The sequence below is a fragment of the Gadus morhua genome, chromosome 6, assembly GCF_902167405.1.
Source record: "Gadus morhua chromosome 6, gadMor3.0, whole genome shotgun sequence".
Classification (NCBI taxonomy): domain Eukaryota; kingdom Metazoa; phylum Chordata; class Actinopteri; order Gadiformes; family Gadidae; genus Gadus; species Gadus morhua.
In genome coordinates this window covers 24,137,148-24,154,647 of record NC_044053.1, presented here as the reverse complement: position 1 = coordinate 24,154,647, position 17,500 = coordinate 24,137,148, and the positions used below count along the sequence as shown (strand labels likewise).

The 17,500-nt window shown below is 42.3% G+C and overlaps 13 non-coding genes across 13 annotated transcripts; all 13 read right to left on the bottom strand.

Moving 5' to 3' along the window:
- Window positions 1-1,728: 1,728 nt before the first annotated feature.
- trnar-ccu (transfer RNA arginine (anticodon CCU)) lies at window positions 1,729-1,801 on the bottom strand. The gene has a single exon. It is a non-coding gene; the product is annotated as a tRNA-Arg (tRNA).
- A 1,924-nt stretch (window positions 1,802-3,725) lies between these two features.
- Window positions 3,726-3,798, bottom strand: trnar-ccu (transfer RNA arginine (anticodon CCU)). Its single transcript has one exon. It is a non-coding gene; the product is annotated as a tRNA-Arg (tRNA).
- Window positions 3,799-5,443: 1,645 nt separating this feature from the next.
- On the bottom strand, window positions 5,444-5,516 carry trnar-ccu (transfer RNA arginine (anticodon CCU)). Its single transcript has one exon. It is a non-coding gene; the product is annotated as a tRNA-Arg (tRNA).
- A 577-nt stretch (window positions 5,517-6,093) lies between these two features.
- On the bottom strand, window positions 6,094-6,165 carry trnam-cau (transfer RNA methionine (anticodon CAU)). Its single transcript has one exon. It is a non-coding gene; the product is annotated as a tRNA-Met (tRNA).
- Window positions 6,166-7,532: 1,367 nt separating this feature from the next.
- Window positions 7,533-7,604, bottom strand: trnam-cau (transfer RNA methionine (anticodon CAU)). The gene has a single exon. It is a non-coding gene; the product is annotated as a tRNA-Met (tRNA).
- A 1,769-nt stretch (window positions 7,605-9,373) lies between these two features.
- On the bottom strand, window positions 9,374-9,445 carry trnam-cau (transfer RNA methionine (anticodon CAU)). Its single transcript has one exon. It is a non-coding gene; the product is annotated as a tRNA-Met (tRNA).
- A 480-nt stretch (window positions 9,446-9,925) lies between these two features.
- trnam-cau (transfer RNA methionine (anticodon CAU)) lies at window positions 9,926-9,997 on the bottom strand. Its single transcript has one exon. It is a non-coding gene; the product is annotated as a tRNA-Met (tRNA).
- Window positions 9,998-10,003: 6 nt separating this feature from the next.
- Window positions 10,004-10,076, bottom strand: trnar-ccu (transfer RNA arginine (anticodon CCU)). Its single transcript has one exon. It is a non-coding gene; the product is annotated as a tRNA-Arg (tRNA).
- Window positions 10,077-10,651: 575 nt separating this feature from the next.
- Window positions 10,652-10,723, bottom strand: trnai-uau (transfer RNA isoleucine (anticodon UAU)). Its single transcript has one exon. It is a non-coding gene; the product is annotated as a tRNA-Ile (tRNA).
- A 1,202-nt stretch (window positions 10,724-11,925) lies between these two features.
- Window positions 11,926-11,997, bottom strand: trnam-cau (transfer RNA methionine (anticodon CAU)). Its single transcript has one exon. It is a non-coding gene; the product is annotated as a tRNA-Met (tRNA).
- Window positions 11,998-12,204: 207 nt separating this feature from the next.
- On the bottom strand, window positions 12,205-12,276 carry trnam-cau (transfer RNA methionine (anticodon CAU)). Its single transcript has one exon. It is a non-coding gene; the product is annotated as a tRNA-Met (tRNA).
- Window positions 12,277-13,767: 1,491 nt separating this feature from the next.
- Window positions 13,768-13,839, bottom strand: trnam-cau (transfer RNA methionine (anticodon CAU)). The gene has a single exon. It is a non-coding gene; the product is annotated as a tRNA-Met (tRNA).
- Window positions 13,840-16,325: 2,486 nt separating this feature from the next.
- Window positions 16,326-16,397, bottom strand: trnai-uau (transfer RNA isoleucine (anticodon UAU)). Its single transcript has one exon. It is a non-coding gene; the product is annotated as a tRNA-Ile (tRNA).
- Window positions 16,398-17,500: the final 1,103 nt, after the last annotated feature.

The window sequence follows — 17,500 nt, the reverse complement described above, 5'->3', positions numbered from 1 at the left end:
TGCTTCAAATCACCCCAGACGGGACTCGAACCCACAATCCCTGGCTTAGGAGGCCAGTGACTTATTAGGCCACTGGGGCACACATGAGTTTACAACATGAGACTAGAACAAAGAAATGAACGACCAACCAAGCACTAGCAAGGTCTGAAATACATGAGAATAAGGTATGGGTATACTCGTTCTTTATTTTTCAATCCACCCCAGTCTCGCTACCAATCCCACGCTCAATCATCTTCGTAACGGATATTTGTTTTAAAATGATCGCTATGTATCACTAATATTGTGAGTAGAACACTTCATGCTATCTATTGAGGCTAGACTAAATATTTAATTGCAATTCATTTCATTGATTGATTGATGCAATTTTAGGTATTCCTACTAGCAGAGGATGGTTTCGATCCATCGACCTCTGGGTTATGGGCCCAGCACGCTTCCGCTACGCCACTCTGCTTTACAGTTGCAAAATATAGATGCATCATGTAAACCCTGGCTCTTTCCGCATTGTTATTTTTTGTGGTAAACATCTTTAAATTGCCATCACGGCATCTGATGTGGGCAATACGTGTTGGGTAGTCCACACGTACTGCAGCAAGGGATTCTTGATTCTGATTTTAAATGCTATTCATTTTAAGACTGAAACCTTGAAAATAACTGATTTTAGCAGAGGATGGTTTCGATCCATCGACCTCTGGGTTATGGGTCCAGCACGCTTCCGCTGCGCCACTCTGCTTTACAGTTACAAATTATAGATGCATCAGCTAAACCCTAGCTCAATGCACATTGTTATTTTCTATGGTAAACGGCTTTAAATTGCCATCACGGCATCTGATGTGGGCAATCCGTGTTGGGTAGTCAACACGTACTGCAGCAAGGGATTCTTGATTATGATTTTAAATGCTATTTTAAGACTGAAACATTGAAATTAACTGATTATAGCAGAGGAGGGTTCGATCCATCGACCTCTGGGTTATGGGCCCAGCACGCTTCCGCTGCGCCACTCTGCTTCAAATCACCCCAGACGGGACTCGAACCCACAATCCCTGGCTTAGGGGGCCAGTGACTTATTAGGCCACTGGGGCACACATGAGTTTGCAACATGAGACTAGAACAAAGAAATGAACGACCAACCAAGCACTAGCAAGGTCTGAAATACATGAGAATAAGGTATGGGTATACTCGTTCTTTATTTTTCAATCCACCCCAGTCTCGCTACCAATCCCACGCTCAATCATCTTCGTAACGGATATTTTTTTTAAAATGATCGCTATGTATCACTAATATTGTGAGTAGAACACTTCATGCTATCTATTGAGGCTACACTAAATACCTAATTGCAATTCATTGATTGATGCAATTTTAGGTATTCCTACTAGCAGAGGATGGTTTCGATCCATCGACCTCTGGGTTATGGGCCCAGCACGCTTCCGCTACGCCACTCTGCTTTACAGTTACAATGTATAGATGCATCATTTAAACCCTGGCTCTTTGCGCATTGTTTTTTTTTTTTGGTAAACATCTTTAAATTGCCATCACGGCATCTGATGTGGGCAATACGTGTTGGGTAGTCCACACGTACTGCAGCAAGGGATTCTTGATTCTGATTTTAAATGCTATTCATTTTAAGACTGAAACATTGAAAATAACTGATTATAGCAGAGGATGGTTTCGATCCATCGACCTCTGGGTTATGGGCCCAGCACGCTTCCGCTGCGCCATTCTGCTTAAAATCACCCCAGACGGGACTCGAACCCACAATCCCTGGCTTAGGAGGCCAGTGCCTTATCCATTAGGCCACTGGGGCACACATGTGTCTACAACATGAGACTAGAACAAAGAAATGAACAACCAACCAAGCACTAGCAAGGTGTGAAATACATGAGAATAAGGTATAGGTATACTCGTTCTTTATTTTTCAATCCACCCCAGTCTCGCTACCAATCCCACGCTCAATCATCTTCGTAACGGATATTTGTTTTAAAATGATCGCTATGTATCACTAATATTGTGAGTAGAACACTTCATGCTATCTATTGAGGCTAGACTAAATATGTTATTGCAATTCATTTCATTGATTGAAATAATTCTAGATAATCCGACTAGCAGAGCATGGTTTCGATCCATCGACCTCTGGGTTATGGGCCCAGGACGCTTCCGCTACGCCACTCTGCTTTACAGTTGCAAAATATAGATGCATCATGTAAACCCTGGCTCTTTCCGCATTGTTATTTTTTGTGGTAAACATCTTTAAATTGCCATCACGGCATCTGATGTGGGCAATACGTGTTGGGTAGTCCACACGTACTGCAGCAAGGGATTCTTGATTCTGATTTTAAATGCTATTCATTTTAAGACTGAAACCTTGAAAATAACTGATTTTAGCAGAGGATGGTTTCGATCCATCGACCTCTGGGTTATGGGCCCAGCACGCTTCCGCTACGCCACTCTGCTTTACAGTTGCAAAATATAGATGCATCATGTAAACCCTGGCTCTTTCCGCATTGTTATTTTTTGTGGTAAGCATCTTTAAATTGCCATCACGGCATCTGATGTGGGCAATACGTGTTGGGTAGTCCACACGTACTGCAGCAAGGGATTCTTGATTCTGATTTTAAATGCTATTCATTTTAAGACTGAAACCTTGAAAATAACTGATTTTAGCAGAGGATGGTTTCGATCCATCGACCTCTGGGTTATGGGTCCAGCACGCTTCCGCTGCGCCACTCTGCTTTACAGTTACAAATTATAGATGCATCAGCTAAACCCTAGCTCAATGCACATTGTTATTTTCTATGGTAAACGGCTTTAAATTGCCATCACGGCATCTGATGTGGGCAATCCGTGTTGGGTAGTCAACACGTACTGCAGCAAGGGATTCTTGATTATGATTTTAAATGCTATTTTAAGACTAAAACATTGAAATTAACTGATTATAGCAGAGGAGGGTTCGATCCATCGACCTCTGGGTTATGGGCCCAGCACGCTTCCGCTGCGCCACTCTGCTTCAAATCACCCCAGACGGGACTCGAACCCACAATCCCTGGCTTAGGGGGCCAGTGACTTATTAGGCCACTGGGGCACACATGAGTTTGCAACATGAGACTAGAACAAAGAAATGAACGACCAACCAAGCACTAGCAAGGTCTGAAATACATGAGAATAAGGTATGGGTATACTCGTTCTTTATTTTTCAATCCACCCCAGTCTCGCTACCAATCCCACGCTCAATCATCTTCGTAACGGATATTTTTTTTAAAATGATCGCTATGTATCACTAATATTGTGAGTAGAACACTTCATGCTATCTATTGAGGCTACACTAAATACCTAATTGCAATTCATTGATTGATGCAATTTTAGGTATTCCTACTAGCAGAGGATGGTTTCGATCCATCGACCTCTGGTTTATGGGCCCAGCACGCTTCCGCTACGCCACTCTGCTTTACAGTTACAATGTATAGATGCATGATTTAAACCCTGGCTCTTTGCGCATTGTTTTTTTTTTTTGGTAAACATCTTTAAATTGCCATCACGGCATCTGATGTGGGCAATACGTGTTGGGTAGTCCACACGTACTGCAGCAAGGGATTCTTGATTCTGATTTTAAATGCTATTCATTTTAAGACTGAAACATTGAAAATAACTGATTATAGCAGAGGATGGTTTCGATCCATCGACCTCTGGGTTATGGGCCCAGCACGCTTCCGCTGTGCCATTCTGCTTAAAATCACCCCAGACGGGACTCGAACCCACAATCCCTGGCTTAGGAGGCCAGTGCTTTATCCATTAGGCCACTGGGGCACACATGTGTCTACAACATGAGACTAGAACAAAGAAATGAACAACCAACCAAGCACTAGCAAGGTGTGAAATACATGAGAATAAGGTATAGGTATACTCGTTCTTTATTTTTCAATCCACCCCAGTCTCGCTACCAATCCCACGCTCAATCATCTTCGTAACGGATATTTGTTTTAAAATGATCGCTATGTATCACCAATATTGTGAGTAGAACACTTCATGCTATCTATTGAGGCTAGACTAAATATGTTATTGCAATTCATTTCATTGATTGAAATAATTCTAGATAATCCGACTAGCAGAGCATGGTTCCGATCCATCGACCTCTGGGTTATGGGCCCAGCACGCTTCCGCTACGCCACTCTGCTTTACAGTTGCAAAATATAGATGCATCATGTAAACCCTGGCTCTTTCCGCATTGTTATTTTTTGTGGTAAACATCTTTAAATTGCCATCACGGCATCTGATGTGGGCAATACGTGTTGGGTAGTCCACACGTACTGCAGCAAGGGATTCTTGATTCTGATTTTAAATGCTATTCATTTTAAGACTGAAACCTTGAAAATAACTGATTTTAGCAGAGGATGGTTTCGATCCATCGACCTCTGGGTTATGGGTCCAGCACGCTTCCGCTGCGCCACTCTGCTTTACAGTTACAAATTATAGATGCATCAGCTAAACCCTAGCTCAATGCACATTGTTATTTTCTATGGTAAACGGCTTTAAATTGCCATCACGGCATCTGATGTGGGCAATCCGTGTTGGGTAGTCAACACGTACTGCAGCAAGGGATTCTTGATTATGATTTTAAATGCTATTTTAAGACTGAAACATTGAAATTAACTGATTATAGCAGAGGAGGGTTCGATCCATCGACCTCTGGGTTATGGGCCCAGCACGCTTCCGCTGCGCCACTCTGCTTCAAATCACCCCAGACGGGACTCGAACCCACAATCCCTGGCTTAGGGGGCCAGTGACTTATTAGGCCACTGGGGCACACATGAGTTTGCAACATGAGACTAGAACAAAGAAATGAACGACCAACCAAGCACTAGCAAGGTCTGAAATACATGAGAATAAGGTATGGGTATACTCGTTCTTTATTTTTCAATCCACCCCAGTCTCGCTACCAATCCCACGCTCAATCATCTTCGTAACGGATATTTTTTTTAAAATGATCGCTATGTATCACTAATATTGTGAGTAGAACACTTCATGCTATCTATTGAGGCTACACTAAATACCTAATTGCAATTCATTGATTGATGCAATTTTAGGTATTCCTACTAGCAGAGGATGGTTTCGATCCATCGACCTCTGGGTTATGGGCCCAGCACGCTTCCGCTACGCCACTCTGCTTTACAGTTACAATGTATAGATGCATCATTTAAACCCTGGCTCTTTGCGCATTGTTTTTTTTTTTTGGTAAACATCTTTAAATTGCCATCACGGCATCTGATGTGGGCAATACGTGTTGGGTAGTCCACACGTACTGCAGCAAGGGATTCTTGATTCTGATTTTAAATGCTATTCATTTTAAGACTGAAACATTGAAAAGAACTGATTATAGCAGAGGATGGTTTCGATCCATCGACCTCTGGGTTATGGGCCCAGCACGCTTCCGCTGCGCCATTCTGCTTAAAATCACCCCAGACGGGACTCGAACCCACAATCCCTGGCTTAGGAGGCCAGTGCCTTATCCATTAGGCCACTGGGGCACACATGTGTCTACAACATGAGACTAGAACAAAGAAATGAACAACCAACCAAGCACTAGCAAGGTGTGAAATACATGAGAATAAGGTATAGGTATACTCGTTCTTTATTTTTCAATCCACCCCAGTCTCGCTACCAATCCCACGCTCAATCATCTTCGTAACGGATATTTGTTTTAAAATGATCGCTATGTATCACTAATATTGTGAGTAGAACACTTCATGCTATCTATTGAGGCTAGACTAAATATGTTATTGCAATTCATTTCATTGATTGAAATAATTCTAGATAATCCGACTAGCAGAGCATGGTTTCGATCCATCGACCTCTGGGTTATGGGCCCAGCACGCTTCCGCTGCGCCACTCTACTTTACAGTTACAAAAAATATAGATGCATCATTTAAACCCTGGCTCTTTGCGCATTGTTATTTTTTGTGGTAAACATCTTTAAATTGCCATCATGGCATCTGATGTGGGCAATACGTGTTGGGTAGTCCACACGTACTGCAGCAAGGGATTCTTGATTCTGATTTTAAATGCTATTCATTTTAAGACTGAAACATTGAAAATAACTGATTTTAGCAGAGGATGGTTTCGATCCATCGACCTCTGGGTTATGGGCCCAGCACGCTTCCGCTGCGCCACTCTGCTTCAAATCACCCCAGACGGGACTCGAACCCACAATCCCTGGCTTAGGAGGCCAGTGACTTATTAGGCCACTGGGGCACACATGAGTTTACAACATGAGACTAGAACAAAGAAATGAACGACCAACCAAGCACTAGCAAGGTCTGAAATACATGAGAATAAGGTATGGGTTTACTCGTTCTTTATTTTTCAATCCACCCCAGTCTCGCTACCAATCCCACGCTCAATCATCTTCGTAACGGATATTTGTTTAAAAAGGATCGCTATGCATCACTAATATTGTGAGTAGAACACTTCATGCTATCTATTGAGGCTAGACTAAATATCTTATTGCAATTCATTGATTGAAATAATTCTAGATATTCCGACTAGCAGAGAATGGTTTCGATCCATCGACCTCTGGGTTATGGGCCCAGCACGCTTCCGCTGCGCCACTCTGCTTTACAGTTATAATATATAGATGCATCATGTAAACCCTGGCTCTTTGCGCACTGTTATTTTTTGTGGTAAACATCTTTAAATTGCCATCACGGCATCTGATGTGGGCAATACGTGTTGGGTAGTCCACACGTACTGCAGCAAGGGATTCTTGATTCTGATTTTAAATGCTATTTTAAGACTGAAACATTGAAAATAACTGATTATAGCAGAGAATGGTTTCGATCCATCGACCTCTGGGTTATGGGCCCAGCACGCTTCCGCTGCGCCACTCTGCTTCAAATCACCCCAGACAGGACTCAAACCCACAATCCCTGGCATAGGAGGCCAGTGACTTATCCATTAGGCCGCTGGGGCACACATGTGTCTACAACATGAGACTAGAACGAAGAAATGAACGACCAACCAAGCACTAGCAAGGTCTGAAATACATGAGAATAAGGTATAGGTATACTCGTTCTTTATTTTTCAATCCACCCCAGTCTCGCTACCAATCCCACGCTCAATCATCTTCGTAACGGATATTTGTTTTAAAATGATCACTATGTATCACTAATATTGTGAGTAGAACACTTCATGCTATCTATTGAGGCTAGACTAAATATGTTATCGGAATTAATTTCATTGATTGAAATAATTCTAGAAATTCCGACTAGCAGAGAATGGTTTCGATCCATCGACCTCTGGGTTATGGGCCCAGCACGCTTCCGCTGCGCCACTCTGCTTTACAGTTACAAAATATAGATGCATCATGGAAACCCTGGCTCTTTGCGCATTGTTATTTTTTGTGGTAAACATCTTTAAATTGCCATCACGGCATCTGATGTGGGCAATACGTGTTGGGTAGTCCACACGTACTGCAGCAAGGGATTCCTGATTCTGATTTTAAATGCTATTCATTTTAAGACTGAAACATTGAAAATAACTAATTTTAGCAGAGGATGGTTTCGATCCATCGACCTCTGGGTTATGGGCCCAGCACGCTTCCGCTGCGCCACTCTGCTTTAAATCACCCCAGACAGGACTCAAACCCACAATCCCTGCCATAGTAGGCCAGTGACTTATCCATTAGGCCACTGGGGCACACATAGGTCTACAACATGAGACTAGAACAAAGAAATGAACGACCAACAAAGCACTAGCAAGGTCTGAAAAACATGAGAATAAGGTATAGGTATACTCGTTCTTTATTTTTCAATCCACCCCAGTCTCGCTACCAATCCCACGCTCAATCATCTTCGTAACGGATATTTGTTTTAAAATGATCGCTATGTATCACTAATATTGTGAGTAGAACACTTCATGCTATCTATTGAGGCTAGACTAAATATGTTATTGGAATTCATTTCATTGATTGAAGTAATTCTAGATATTCCGACTAGCAGAGAATGGTTTCTATCCATCGACCTCTGGGTTATGGGCCCAGCACGCTTCCGCTGCGCCACTCTGCTTTACAGTTACAATGTATAGATGCATCATGTAAACCCTGGCTCTTTGCGCACTGTTATTTTTTGTGGTAAACATCTTTAAATTGCCATCACGGTATCTGATGTGGGCAATACGTGTGGGTAGTCCACACGTACTGCAGCAAGGGATTCCTGATTCCGATTTTAAATGCTATTCATTTTAAGACTGAAACATTGAAAATAACTGATATTAGCAGAGGATGGTTTCGATCCATCGACCTCTGGGTTATGGGCCCAGCACGGTTCCGCTACGCCACTCTACTTAACAGTTACAATATATAGATGCATCATGTAAACCCTGGCTCTTTGCGCATTGTTATTTTTTGTGGTAAACATCTTTAAATTGCCATCACGGCATCTGATATGGGCAATACGTGTTGGGTAGTCCACACGTACTGCAGCAAGGGATTCTTGATTCTGATTTTAAATGCTATTCATCTTAAGACTGAAACATTGAAAATAACTGATTTTAGCAGAGGATGGTTTCGATCCATCGACCTCTGGGTTATGGGCCCAGCACGCTTCCGCTACCCCACTCTGCTTAACAGTTATAAAATATAGATGCAACATCTAAACCCTGGCTCTTTGCGCATTGCTATTTTTTGTGGTAAACATCTTTAAATTGCCATCACGGCTTCTGAAGTGGGCAATACGTGTCGGGTAGTCCACACGTACTGCAGCAAGGGATTCTTGATTCTGATTTTAAATGCTATTCATTTCAAGACTGAAACATTGAAAATAACTGATATTAGCAGAGGATGGTTTCGATCCATCGACCTCTGGGTTATGGGCCCAGCACGGTTCCGCTACGCCACTCTACTTAACAGTTACAATATATAGATGCATCATGTAAACCCTGGCTCTTTGCGCATTGTTATTTTTTGTGGTAAACATCTTTAAATTGCCATCACGGCATCTGATGTGGGCAATACGTGTTGGGTAGTCCACACGTACTGCAGCAAGGGATTCTTGATTCTGATTTTAAATGCTATTCATTTTAAGACTGAAACATTGAAAATAACTGATTTTAGCAGAGGATGGTTTCGATCCATCGACCTCTGGGTTATGGGCCCAGCACGCTTCCGCTACCCCACTCTGCATAACAATTATAAAATATAGATGCAACATCTAAACCCTGGCTCTTTGCGCATTGCTATTTTTTGTGGTAAACATCTTTAAATTGCCATCACGGCTTCTGAAGTGGGCAATACGTGTCGGGTAGTCCACACGTACTGCAGCAAGGGTTTCTTGATTCTGATTTTAAATGCTATTCATTTTAAGACTGAAACATTGAAGACAACTGATTATAGCAGAGGATGGTTTCGATCCATCGACCTCTGGGTTATGGGCCCAGCACGCTTCCGCTGCGCCACTCTGCTTTACACTTACAAAATATAGATGCATCATGTAAACCCTGGCTCTTTGCGCATTGTTATTTTTTGTGGTAAACATCTTTAAATTGCCATCACGGCATCTGATGTGGGCAATACGTGTTGGGTAGTCCACACGTACTGCAGCAAGGGATTCTTGATTCTGATTTTAAATGCTATTCATTTTAAGACTGAAACATTGAAAATAACTGATTTTAGCAGAGGATGGTTTCGATCCATCGACCTCTGGGTTATGGGCCCAGCACGCTTCCGCTGCCCCACTCTGCTTAACAGTTATAAAATATAGATGCAACATCTAAACCCTGGCTCTTTGCGCATTGTTATTTTTTGTGGTAAACATCTTTAAATTGCCATCACGGCTTCTGAAGTGGGCAATACGTGTCGGGTAGTCCACACGTACTGCAGCAAGGGATTCTTGATTCTAAATGCTATTCATTTTAAGACTGAAACATTGAAAATAACTGATTATAGCAGAGGATGGTTTCGATCCATCGACCTCTGGGTTATGGGCCCAGCACGCTTCCCCTGCGCCACTCTGCTTCAAATCACCCCAGACGGGACTCGAACCCACAATCCCTGGCTTAGGAGGCCAGTGACTTATCCATTAGGCCACTGGGGCACACATGTGTCTACAACATGAGACTAGAACAAAGAAATGAACGACCAACCAAGCACTAGCAAGGTCTGAAATTCATGAGAATAAGGTATAGGTATACTCGTTCTTTATTTTTCAATCCACCCCAGTCTCGCTACCATTCCCACGCTCAATCATCTTCGTAACGGATATTTGTTTTAAATTGATCGCTATGTATCACTAATATTGTGAGTAGAACACTTCATGCTATCTATTGAGGCTAGACTAAATATGTTATTGGGATTCATTTCATTGATTGAAATAATTCTAGATATTCCGACTAGCAGAGAATGGTTTCGATCCAACGACCTCTGGGTTATGGGCCCAGCACGCTTCCGCTGCGCCACTCTGCCTTACAGTTACAAAATATAGATGCATCATGAAAACCCTGGCTCTTTGCGCATTGTTATTTTTTGTGGTAAACATCTTTAAATTGCCATCACGGCATCTGATGTGGGCAATACGTGTTGGGTAGTCCACACGTACTGCAGCAAGGGATTCCTGATTCTGATTTTAAATGCTATTCATTTTAAGACTGAAACATTGAAAATAACTAATTTTAGCAGAGGATGGTTTCGATCCATCAACCTCTGGGTTATAGGCCCAGCACGGTTCCACTTCGCCACTCTGCTTAACAGTTAGAAAATATAGATGCATCATCTAAACCCTAGCTCAATGCACATTGTTATTTTTTATGGTAAACAACTTTAAATTGCCATCACGGCATCTGATGTGGGCAATACGTGTTGGGTAGTCCACACGTACTGCAGCAAGGGATTCTTGATTCTGATTTTAAATGCTATTCATTTTAAGACTGAAACATTGAAAATAACTGATTATAGCAGAGGATGGTTTCGATCCATCGACCTCTGGGTTATGGGGCCAGGACGCTTCCGCTGCGCCACTCTGCTTCAAATCAACCCAGACGGGACTCGAACCCACAATCCCTGGCTTAGGAGGCCAGTGACTTATTAGGCCACTGGGGCACACATGAGTTTACAACATGAGACTAGAACGAAGAAATGAACGACCAACCAAGCACTAGCAAGGTCTGAAATACATGAGAATAAGGTATGGGTATACTCGTTCTTTATTTTTCAATCCACCCCAGTCTCGCTACCAATCCCACGCTCAATCATCTTCGTAACGGATATTTGTTTTAAAATGATCACTATGTATCACTAATATTGTGAGTAGAACACTTCATGCTATCTATCGAGGCTAGACTAAATATGTTATTGGAATTCATTTCATTGATTGAAATAAATCTAGATATTCCGACTAGCAGAGAATGGTTTCGATCCATCGACCTCTGGGTTATGGGCCCAGCACGCTTCCGCTGCGCCACTCTCCTTTACAGTCACAATATATAGATGCATCATGTAAACCCTGGCTCTTTGCGCACTGTTATTTTTTGTGGTAAACATCTTTAAATTGCCATCACGGCATCTGATGTGGGCAATACGTGTTGGGTAGTCCACACGTACTGCAGCAAGGGATTCTTGATTCTGATTTTAAATGCTATTCATTTTAAGACTGAAACATTGAAAATAACTGATTTTAGCAGAGGATGGTTTCGATCCATCGACCTCTGGGTTATGGGCCCAGCACGCTTCCGCTGCCCCACTCTGCTTAACAGTTATAAAATATAGATGCAACATCTAAACCCTGGCTCTTTGCGCATTGTTATTTTTTGTGGTAAACATCTTTAAATTGCCATCACGGCTTCTGAAGTGGGCAATAGGTGTCGGGTAGTCCACACGTACTGCAGCAAGGGATTCTTGATTCTAAATGCTATTCATTTTAAGACTGAAACATTGAAAATAACTGATTATAGCAGAGGATGGTTTCGATCCATCGACCTCTGGGTTATGGGCCCAGCACGCTTCCGCTGCGCCACTCTGCTTTACAGTTACAATATATAGATGCATCATGGAAACCCTGGCTCTTTGCGCATTGTTATTTTTTGTGGTAAACATCTTTAAATTGCCATCACGGCATCTGATGTGGGCAATACGTGTTGGGTAGTCCACACGTACTGCAGCAAGGGATTCCTGATTCTGATTTTAAATGCTATTCATTTTAAGACTGAAACATTGAAAATAACTAATTTTAGCAGAGGATGGTTTCGATCCATCGACCTCTGGGTTATGGGCCCAGCACGCTTCCGCTGCGCCACTCTGCTTTAAATCACCCCAGACAGGACTCAAACCCACAATCCCTGCCATAGTTGGCCAGTGACTTATCCATTAGGCCACTGGGGCACACATAAGTCTACAACATGAGACTAGAACAAAGAAATGAACGACCAACCAAGCACTAGCAAGGTCTGAAAAACATGAGAATAAGGTATAGGTATACTCGTTCTTTATTTTTCAATCCACCCCAGTCTCGCTACCAATCCCACGCTCAATCATCTTCGTAACGGATATTTGTTTTAAAATGATCGCTACGTATCACTAATATTGTGAGTAGAACACTTCATGCTATCTATTGAGGCTAGACTAAATATGTTATTGGAATTCATTTCATTGATTGAAATAATTCTAGATATTCCGACTAGCAGAGAATGATTTCGATCCATCGACCTCTGGGTTATGGGCCCAGCACGCTTCCGCTGCGCCACTCTACTTTACAGTTACAATGTATAGATGCATCATGTAAACCCTGGCTCTTTGCGCACTGTTATTTTTTGTGGTAAACATCTTTAAATTGCCATCACGGCATCTGATGTGGGCAATACGTGTTGGGTAGTCCACACGTACTGCAGCAAGGGATTCTTGATTCTGATTTTAAATGCTATTCATTTTAAGACTGAAACATTGAAAATAACTGATTTTAGCAGAGGATGGTTTCGATCCATCGACCTCTGGGTTATGGGCCCAGCACGCTTCCGCTGCCCCACTCTGCTTAACAGTTATAAAATATAGATGCAACATCTAAACCCTGGCTCTTTGCGCATTGTTATTTTTTGTGGTAAACATCTTTAAATTGCCATCACGGCATCTGATGTGGGCAATGCGTGTTGGGTAGTCCACACGTACTGCAGCAAGGGATTCTTGATTCTGATTTTAAATGCTATTCATTTTAAGACTGAAACATTGAAAATAACTGATTTTAGCAGAGGATGGTTTCGATCCATCGACCTCTGGGTTATGGGCCCAGCACGCTTCCCCTGCGCCACTCTGCTTAACAGTGATAAAATATAGATGCAACATCTAAACCCTGGCTCTTTGCGCATTGCTATTTTTTGTGGTAAACATCTTTAAATTGCCATCACGGCTTCTGAAGTGGGCAATACGTGTCGGGTAGTCCACACGTACTGCAGCAAGGGATTCTTGATTCTGATTTTAAATGCTATTCATTTTAAGACTGAAACATTGAAAATAACTGATATTAGCAGAGGATGGTTTCGATCCATCGACCTCTGGGTTATGGGCCCAGCACGGTTCCGCTACGCCACTCTACTTAACAGTTACAATATATAGATGCATCATGTAAACCCTGGCTCTTTGCGCATTGTTATTTTTTGTGGTAAACATCTTTAAATTGCCATCACGGCATCTGATGTGGGCAATACGTGTTGGGTAGTCCACACGTACTGCAGCAAGGGATTCTTGATTCTGATTTTAAATGCTATTCATTTTAAGACTGAAACATTGAAAATAACTGATTTTAGCAGAGGATGGTTTCGATCCATCGACCTCTGGGTTATGGGCCCAGCACGCTTCCGCTGCGCCACTCTGCTTTACAGTTACAAAATATAGATGCATCATCTAAACCCTGGCTCTTTGCGCATTGTTATTTTTTGTGGTAAACATCTTTAAATTGCCATCACGGCATCTGATGTGGGCAATACGTGTTGGGTAGTCCACACGTACTGCAGCAAGGGATTCTTGATTCTGATTTTAAATGCTATTCATTTTAAGACTGAAACATTGAAAATAACTGATTTTAGCAGAGGATGGTTTCGATCCATCGACCTCTGGGTTATGGGCCCAGCACGCTTCCGCTGCCCCACTCTGCTTAACAGTTATAAAATATAGATGCAACATCTAAACCCTGGCTCTTTGCGCATTGTTATTTTTTGTGGTAAACATCTTTAAATTGCCATCACGGCTTCTGAAGTGGGCAATACGTGTCGGGTAGTCCACACGTACTGCAGCAAGGGATTCTTGATTCTAAATGCTATTCATTTTAAGACTGAAACATTGAAAATAACTGATTATAGCAGAAGATGGTTTCGATCCATCGACCTCTGGGTTATGGGCCCAGCACGCTTCCCCTGCGCCACTCTGCTTCAAATCACCCCAGACGGGACTCGAAGCCACAATCCCTGGCTTAGGAGGCCAGTGACTTATCCATTAGGCCACTGGGGCACACATGTGTCTACAACATGAGACTAGAACAAAGAAATGAACGACCAACCAAGCACTAGCAAGGTCTGAAATTCATGAGAATAAGGTATAGGTATACTCGTTCTTTATTTTTCAATCCACCCCGGTCTCGCTACCATTCCCACGCTCAATCATCTTCGTAACGGATATTTGTTTTAAATTGATCGCTATGTATCACTAATATTGTGAGTAGAACACTTCATGCTATCTATTGAGGCTAGACTAAATATGTTATTGGGATTCATTTCATTGATTGAAATAATTCTAGATATTCCGACTAGCAGAGAATGGTTTCGATCCAACGACCTCTGGGTTATGGGCCCAGCACGCTTCCGCTGCCCCACTCTGCCTTACAGTTACAAAATATAGATGCATCATGTAAACCCTGGCTCTTTGCGCATTGTTATTTTTTGTGGTAAACATCTTTAAATTGCCATCACGGCATCTGATGTGGGCAATACGTGTTGGGTAGTCCACACGTACTGCAGCAAGGGATTCCTGATTCTGATTTTAAATGCTATTCATTTTAAGACTGAAACATTGAAAATAACTAATTTTAGCAGAGGATGGTTCCGATCCATCAACCTCTGGGTTATAGGCCCAGCACGGTTCCACTTCGCCACTCTGCTTAACAGTTAGAAAATATAGATGCATCATCTAAACCCTAGCTCAATGCACATTGTTATTTTTTATGGTAAACAACTTTAGATTGCCATCACGGCATCTGATGTGGGCAATACGTGTTGGGTAGTCCACACGTACTGCAGCAAGGGATTCTTGATTCTGATTTTAAATGCTATTCATTTTAAGACTGAAACATTGAAAATAACTGATTATAGCAGAGGATGGTTTCGATCCATCGACCTCTGGGTTATGGGGCCAGGACGCTTCCGCTGCGCCACTCTGCTTCAAATCACCCCAGACGGGACTCGAACCCACAATCCCTGGCTTAGGAGGCCAGTGACTTATTAGGCCACTGGGGCACACATGAGTTTACAACATGAGACTAGAACGAAGAAATGAACGACCAACCAAGCACTAGCAAGGTCTGAAATACATGAGAATAAGGTATGGGTATACTCGTTCTTTATTTTTCAATCCATCCCAGTCTCGCTACCAATCCCACGCTCAATCATCTTCGTAACGGATATTTGTTTTAAAATGATCACTATGTATCACTAATATTGTGAGTAGAACACTTCATGCTGTCTATTGAGGCTAGACTAAATATGTTATTGGAATTCATTTCATTGATTGAAATAAATCTAGATATTCCGACTAGCAGAGAATGGTTTCGATCCATCGACCTCTGGGTTATGGGCCCAGCACGCTTCCGCTGCGCCACTCTCCTTTACAGTCACAATATATAGATGCATCATGTAAACCCTGGCTCTTTGCGCACTGTTATTTTTTGTGGTAAACATCTTTAAATTGCCATCACGGCATCTGATGTGGGCAATACGTGTTGGGTAGTCCACACGTACTGCAGCAAGGGATTCCTGATTCTGATTTTAAATGCTATTCATTTTAAGACTGAAACATTGAAAATAACTAATTTTAGCAGAGGATGGTTTCGATCCATCGACCTCTGGGTTATGGGCCCAGCACGGTTCCGCTTCGCCACTCTGCTTAACAGTTAGCAAATATAGATGCATCATGTAAACCCTGTCTCTTTGCGCATTGTTATTTTTTGTGGTAAACATCTTTAAATTGCCATCACGGCATCTGATGTGGGCAATACGTGTTGGGTAGTCCACACGTACTGCAGCAAGGGATTCTTGATTCTGATTTTAAATGCTATTCATTTTAAGACTGAAACATTGAAAATAACTGATTTTAGCAGAGGATGGTTTCGATCCATCGACCTCTGGGTTATAGGCCCAGCACGGTTCCACTTCGCCACTCTGCTTAACAATTAGAAAATATAGATGCATCATCTAAACCCTAGCTCAATGCACATTGTTATTTTTTATGGTAAACAACTTTAGATTGCCATCACGGCATCTGATGTGGGCAATACGTGTTGGGTAGTCCACACGTACTGCAGCAAGGGATTCTTGATTCTGATTTTAAATGCTATTCATTTTAAGACTGAAACATTGAAAATAACTGATTATAGCAGAGGATGGTTTCGATCCATCGACCTCTGGGTTATGGGGCCAGGACGCTTCCGCTGCGCCACTCTGCTTCAAATCACCCCAGACGGGACTCGAACCCACAATCCCTGGCTTAGGAGGCCAGTGACTTATTAGGCCACTGGGGCACACATGAGTTTACAACATGAGACTAGAACGAAGAAATGAACGACCAACCAAGCACTAGCAAGGTCTGAAATACATGAGAATAAGGTATGGGTATACTCGTTCTTTATTTTTCAATCCATCCCAGTCTCGCTACCAATCCCACGCTCAATCATCTTCGTAACGGATATTTGTTTTAAAATGATCACTATGTATCACTAATATTGTGAGTAGAACACTTCATGCTATCTATTGAGGCTAGACTAAATATGTTATTGGAATTCATTTCATTGATTGAAATAAATCTAGATATTCCGACTAGCAGAGAATGGTTTCGATCCATCGACCTCTGGGTTATGGGCCCAGCACGCTTCCGCTGCGCCACTCTGCTTTACAGTTACAAATTATAGATGCATCATGTAAACCCTGGCTCTTTGCACATTGTTATTTTTTGTGGTAAACATCTTTAAATTGCCATCACGGCATCTGATGTGGGCAATACGTGTTGGGTAGTCCACACGTACTGCAGCAAGGGATTCTTGATTCTGATTTTAAATGCTATTCATTTTAAGACTGAAACATTGAAAATAACTGATTTTAGCAGAGGATGGTTTCGATCCATCGACCTCTGGGTTATGGGCCCAGCACGCTTCCGCTGCCCCACTCTGCTCAACAGTTATAAAATATAGATGCAACATGTAAACCCTGGCTCTTTGCGCATTGTTATTTTTTGTGGTAAACATCTTTAAATTGCCATCACGGCTTCTGAAGT